Consider the following 7,103-nt stretch of genomic DNA (forward strand, 5'->3'; position numbering starts at 1 on the left):
CCAGTGGATCTGCTAAGGAGTCAAAAGGTAATAGTATATTTGCTCATACTATTCTTTACATTGTGTTTAAGACGAAAGTAATACACAGCCACCAGAGAAGAAATTGCCCAGCCTTCAGCTTCCCACACCGAAAGAACCCAGCAGAAATTCACCCACACAGCTGGGGAAATGGCCGCATTATACTTGCAATTAAACCACAGGGGTTAATGATTCACGAATTCTCATGAGACCTGGAAAGACAGGCAAGACAGGACCAAACAGACTTGGGAGCAACAGGATCCGGACTAGCAGAATTTGTAAGAGGGAAAGTCAGAAAGCGCTGACCGTCCTCTCTAGTACCTGTGGGAGGGTCCCGGCACGCGTTGTCCAGGTGGTCAGTGACAAGCTGCAGAGAGTGCCCAACCAGGCCGGGGCTTGGAACAACAGGCTCCCCACCTGTGCCAGCCGAGTTCCGGCCGTCTTGATGAGAGGAGAAGAGAGGTATTGGCCTCTCCCCTCCTTAGAGATCTTTCCAGTTATTTGTTTATGAAAAAGCAGCAAGGGAAGCAGGCTCAGAATTTAAGACAGCTTAAGAGCGCCAGATGATTTGTTTTCACTGAACAATCATGACTGATTCACTACTTCAGGACGGCTATGAGTTGCTTAACATCCTCAGACCTTCGTGGTCTTTTTGTCTGTGCGAACATTTTGTTCAAAAGCAAAGCACCACCCCTTTTGTTGATTATTTCCTCCTAGGGGGTTTTAAAGATGCCAAGCCCAGACTCTTACAGCACTGGACCATGGGTGGGGAACAGGCAAGTTAGACAGAGGACATGGCCCTAGGTGTGGGTTTTGGGGGCACAACCCTGGGGCCAGGTAGCAGCAGAAGCAGCAGTAGTGTAGCCTGGGCTGCTTTATTTGCTTGGGTTTTCTGGGTATGTTCTACTCAATCCCTGCTCGCCTCCCCTCTCTCCACCTCTCCCAGCCTCCTCTGGCTTCTGCCTGTAGCAGCAGCAGCAGTAGGAACAGAACAACTGGAAATGGGTTACCAGAAAGTTTTAAAATGGTGATCCCCTAGGGAGCAACTCACATCCTGTTGCATAGAACACATCTTGCACATTATGTAATCCAAACCAGTAATCCAAGTGTGTCTTTATTTTATTTTTTCTTTTCCTCACTGCCATCCAATTGATGCTGACTTATAGTGACCCTATGGGACAGGGTAGAACTGCCCTTGTGAGTTTCCAAGACTACAACTGTTTACGGGAGTAGGAAGTCCCGACTTTTTCACATGGAGTGACAGGTGGTTTTGAACTGTGAACCATGAGGATTGCAGCCCAATGCATAACCACTATGCCACCAGGGCTTTTTACTTCCCCTCAAAAATTAGCTGGCTACTGCTGAGTCAATTCCCACTCCCTCTGACCCATGTGTGTTAGAGTAGTGGTGGTAGTTGTACTGGTTTTTCAGTAGTAGATTGCCAGGACTTTCTTCCAACGTACCTCTGAGCATCTAGCCTCCAACCTTTCAGTTATTTGGTGAGTTTGCACTACCCTGGGACTCCTTACTTGCCCTGAAATGGTTCGATAATCACCACTGATTATTCCTTGAAGACAGTCCAGGATTCCATCCTGTTTATTTTCTCTAGAGTTAGAAAATTCATTTGGACTTATTTTCTAAACATCTTTAAAGTATGTTGATCTGTTTTATACATGGAATGCTTAGTCAGAGTTCGAATAATAGAGAAAATGAGTGTTTTGCATGGGAACAAAGTGTTGAGCATTAATATTCAGATCATTAAAATGCAAATGGAAAAATCATTTGTGTATACCAGCATTCTCATGATCTTCCTAAAGAGCTCTTGTTTGGAGTTTAAGGGGAGATATTCAGACAATCCCAAGAGCGGATGCAGCATTTTAAAACACATTTCTCCTCATGCCAACAGATTCTAGTTAGTCTCATTTACTAATGAAGCTTCCAGCGTGCAGAGTCATCATCAGCACTTATTTTGTGAACATTTTCTTCCGTACCTTGTCCGAAAGGTCAGCGATGGATAGTTCTGACAATCCTCTATTGAAAGCTCCCGGGTGTGCAGTTCCGCTCTGTCATCTAGGGGTCTGCAAGGGATGGAGTGGGTTCACAGCAACTGGTTTGGGGATTTTCCTTAGATTAGGGATCTCAAAGTGAACTTTCAGGCCAATAATACCGCTATCCCTTGGGAAACTGTTAGGAACCCAAATGCTCAGACCCTAGCCCTCCTGAATCAAAAATCCTGGGAATGGTGCCTGCAGTCTGTTTTAAAAAGCAAGTCCTCCAGGTAATTCTTAAAACCCAAATCCAGACCCAGACTTAAACCCATTGTAGTGAAATGAGCTCTGTGTTAGTCTGGGTAGACTAGAGAAACTAATCCATGGACACACATATGTGTATAAGAAAGAGATTTTATATACAAGAGCAATTTGAACATTGAGAAAATATCCCAGCTCAGTCCAGATCAAGTCTGTAAGTCTGATATTAGCCCATATGTCCAATACCAATCTATAAGTCCTCTTCAGACTCACACAACACATGCAATGATGCTGAATGTAGAGGATCACAGGCGAGTGGATAGGAAGTCTTTTGATTCAGTGGCATTGGAAATATCTCAGCACTGGCAGGGGTCTCTGCATGGCTTCTCCAGCACCAGGGCTGCATCAGGGTGAGTCCATGTGTCTTGTCAGCTGCTATGTCTCCCAGGGTGTGAGCAGAGAGTCTCCCACCTCCAAGGAGGAAAATACCAGAATTTCCTGAATTTTTAGGGGAAGGCTATGCCCACACAGAAACCTCATTGGCTATAATCTGATTGACAGGCTAGACTCCACTCCTACATGCTTAATCTTTAAATTGACAATTATATAGCTACTACAAGTTCCGACCCACAGTAGGACAGAGTAGAACTGAACTATAGGTTTAAGGTGGCACAATGGGTGAGACACTGGGCTGCTTACCACAAGACTGATGATTCCAACTCACCAGCCAATCCTTGGGAGACAGATGAGGCTTTATGCTCCTGTAAAGATTTACAGTCTCTGAAACCCAATGAATATGGTCACTAAAAATTGTAATTAACTTCATGATTTGGGACATTTATGATCTATACTCACCACTTCTCTCAATGTGTCACATTTTGCTGGCTTTTGTGTTGCTGTGATGCTGGAAGCTATGTCACTGGTATTTTAAATGCCGCTGGGTCACCCAAAGTGAACAGGTTTCAGTGGTTCTTCGGGCTGAAAACAGACAACAAAGAAGGACTCAGCTGTGCACTTTGGAGGAAGAAGTCTTGAAAACCTTGTGCATGGCTTTGAAACATTTTCGAGACTGAAAGCCTCAAGGATGGAAGCAGAATATTGCCGGAGATGGTGTTGGATGATGGGCCCCTCAGGTCGGAGGACACTCAACAAGTGACTGAGGCGTGGCTGGTTTCTTTGGGAGGGTGGGTGCTGACCATGGGGGCGGGAGTGGAGTAATACCTCTGGGAGTGAAACCTTCGGGATCTTCATTTGGTAATGGGGTATAACTCAAGGTAAGGAAAAACTGCAAAAATCTGCTAATGACCAGAATTTGGAATGTGCAAAGTATCTATCTAGGAAAATCAGAAGTCATCAAAAATGATTAATGCATAAAGATCGATACCACAGGCATGGTGAGCTAAAGTGGCCATTGTGAATCAGAAAATCATATGATTTATTTTGCCAGGAATAAGACAATTGAGAAGAATGGTGTTGTATTTGTTGTTAAAAAGGAAATTTCAAAATCAATCATGAAGTACAATGCTGTCTGTGATAGAATTATATCTATGCACATTCAAGGATATCCAGTGAATAGACTATTATTCAATTTTATGCTCCAACCACAAAATCCAGCAATGAAGAAATTGACGAATTCTACTAGTGTCTTCAGTTTTAAATTGATCAAATGTACAACTAAGAGGCATTGGCAATTACTTGAGATTGGAATGCAAAAGTTGGTACCAAAGAGGAAGGAACAGTAATTGGAAAAATATGGTCTTGGTGAAAGAAATGAAGTTGGAGATTGCATGATAGAACTTTGTAAAAGCAATAACTTGCTATTAGAAAATACCTCTTTTAAACAACACAAAAACTCCTGTGGTTCACCAGGAGGCAAAATGAGTACAAATGTGAGAAGAGATGATGGATAAACTCAATATCAGCAGGAGCCCACTGTGGAACAGACTGTCAATGGCTTATATATAAGCTCAGGTTGAAGTTGAAGAAAATTAAAACAAGTCCACGGGAGCCAATTATGACCTTTAGTCTATCGCATCTGAATTAAGAGAACATCTCAAGAATAGATGTGATGCATTGAACCCTAAAGACAAAAGCCTTGATAAGCTGTGTGGGATGACATCAAGAATGTCATTCATGAAGAAAACAAAAATCCATCAAATAGACCAGAAAAAAGAAAGGTTCAAAGCTGATGTTAGAAGAGACCCTGAAATTTGTTCTGAATTGTAGAGTAACTAAACTGTTTTAGTCTGGGTAGACGAGAAAAACAAATCCACAGACAGTCATATGTGTATAAGAAAGAGGTTTATATACAAGAGCAACTGAACATTGAGAAAACATCCCAGCCCAGTTCAGATCAAGTCCATAAGTCCGATATTAGCCCATATGTCTGATACCAATCTATAAAGTCGTCTTCAGACTCACCAAACACATGCAATGATGCCAAATGCAGGAAGATCACAGGCCAGTGGGTCAGAAGGTTTACAGTTCCCGTAGCGTTGTAAGCATCTCAGCTGGTAGGCCTTTCCATGTGGCTTCTCCGGCTCCAAAAGTCTGGCTCCATCAGTCTCACTCCATGTGTCTTCTCCATAGGGATGTCTTGCTGGGAGTGAGCTGAAAGAGAGACGTGTCTCCTGCCTCCAAGGAGGAAAATACAGGACTTCCAAGAATTCTCAGGGGAAGGCCATGCCCACACAGAGACTTCATTGGCTATATTTTGATTGGCAGGCTAGACTTCACCCCTTCACTAGTAATCCTCTCAAATTGACACCAGATTATGTAACTACCACATAAACCAAATGAAAGAAATGATGAAATCAAAGAACTGAACAGAACATTTCAAAGGACACCTTGAGAAGACAAAGTTAAATATTATAATGAAATATGTGAAAACCTAGAGTTAGAAAATGAAAAAGGAGGAACAGGCTCTGCATATCTGAAATTGAAAAGAAGTTAAGAGAAAAAAAACAAACCTTAAATTGAAATATTCAAAGATGGGCAAAATGTTGAATGATTCAGGAAGCATCAAAAGAAGATGGAAAAAAATACATGGTGTTACCAAAAAGAACTAGGAGATTGCATATTAGCAAGAACCAAAGGTGCTGAAGGAAGAAATGCAAGCTTCACTGGCCAAAAACAAGGCTCAAGGAATTTATAGAATACCAATTGAAATACTTCAACAAACTGATGAAGCACTCACTGGTTTTTGCTTGGAAATCTGGAAGATAGCTAGTTGGCCAACTGACAGGAAGAGATCCATATTTCTACCCATTTTTAAGAAAGGCAACACAACAGAATGCTCAAGTTATAGAACAATGTCATTGCCATCACATAACATTTTGCTGAAGATCATTCAACAATGGTTGCAGGAGTACATTGACAGGGAACTGCTAGAGGTTCATGCCAGGTTCAGAAGAGGAAGGGATGTCATTGCTGATGTTAGATGGATGTTAACTCAGCAAAGACTACCAGAAAAGTATTTACTTGTGTTATATTGACTATACCAAAGCATTCAACTGTGTAGATCACAACAAACTATTGGTAACCTTGAGAAGAAAGGGAATTCCAGAACACGTCATTGTGTTCATACAGAAATTGTACATGGATTAAGAGGCAGTTTTGGGAACAGAACAAGGGAATACTGCATGGTTTAAAATCAGGAAAGGTGTGTATTAGGGTTATACCTTCTCACCATACGTATTCAATTTCTATGCTGGGCAAATCATAAGAGAACCTGGATTATTAGAAGAATCTAACCTGAGGATGAGAGGAAGGCTTATTAGCAATCTGAGATATGCAAATGACACAATCTTGTTTGCTGAAAGTGAGGAAAATTTGAAGCCCTTGCTGATGAAGATCCAGAATTGTGGCCTTGGATACAGTTGTAGCTCCATACTTGGATTACAACTCAACGTAAAGAAGACCAAAATCCTCACAACTGGATCAACAGATAACATCATGATCAATCGCGGAGAGATTGAAGCTGTCAAGGATTTTCTCTTGTTCATAGAAGCAGCATTGCATTGGGTAAATATATTACACATGATCTCTTTATATCAAAGACATGATAAACAAGGATATTACTAAAACAAGGAGGACTAAATACACCTGACCCAAAACATATGTGGTAGTTAAATAATCTTGTGTCAACTTGAGGGTATTAGGAGTGAAGGGGCAGAGTCTAGCCCCTTCAATCAGGTCACAGACTGATGATGCTTTCTTGTGAGCACGGCCTTCTCATGAGGATTCTGGGAACTTTCCCTCTCCGTGTCTTGTCTGTCTTCCTGTTAACAAGCCACGTGAGAACCTCTCTCTGCTTCATCTTCCTATTGAAGAGCCATGTGGACACCTGTACCAGTATTGAAATTCTTCCACAGAAATTGCCTCCACAAGACTATGCACCCACCAGCCTGTCATCTTCCTGCATTCAGCAGCATTGCGAGTGGCTACATGAGTCTGAAGAGGAATTTATGGACTAGTATTGAACACATGGGCTAAGATTGGATTTAAGGACTTAATCTGGACTTTGCTGGGATGTTTTCTCATTATGCAATTGCTCTTTGATATAAACCTCTCTCTTACATGCATATGAGTGTCTCAGAATTTGTTTTTGTAGTCAACCTGGTCTAACACACCATGGTATTTTCTTTCTTTCTTTTTTAAAATACTTTTATTGGGGGCTCTTACATCTCATCACAATCCATACATTCCTCCAGTGTGTCAAGCACATCTGCACATATGCCACCATCATCATTTTCAAAGCATTCTCTTCCCACTTGAGCCCCTGATACCCGCTCCCCATTTCTTCCCCCTCCCTCTATTGTGCACCCTCTCTCATGA

The sequence above is a fragment of the Echinops telfairi genome, unplaced genomic scaffold (genome assembly GCF_000313985.2).
Source record: "Echinops telfairi isolate 266 unplaced genomic scaffold, ASM31398v2 ScPeMD7_2;HRSCAF=8, whole genome shotgun sequence".
NCBI classification, from domain to species: Eukaryota; Metazoa; Chordata; class Mammalia; order Afrosoricida; family Tenrecidae; genus Echinops; species Echinops telfairi.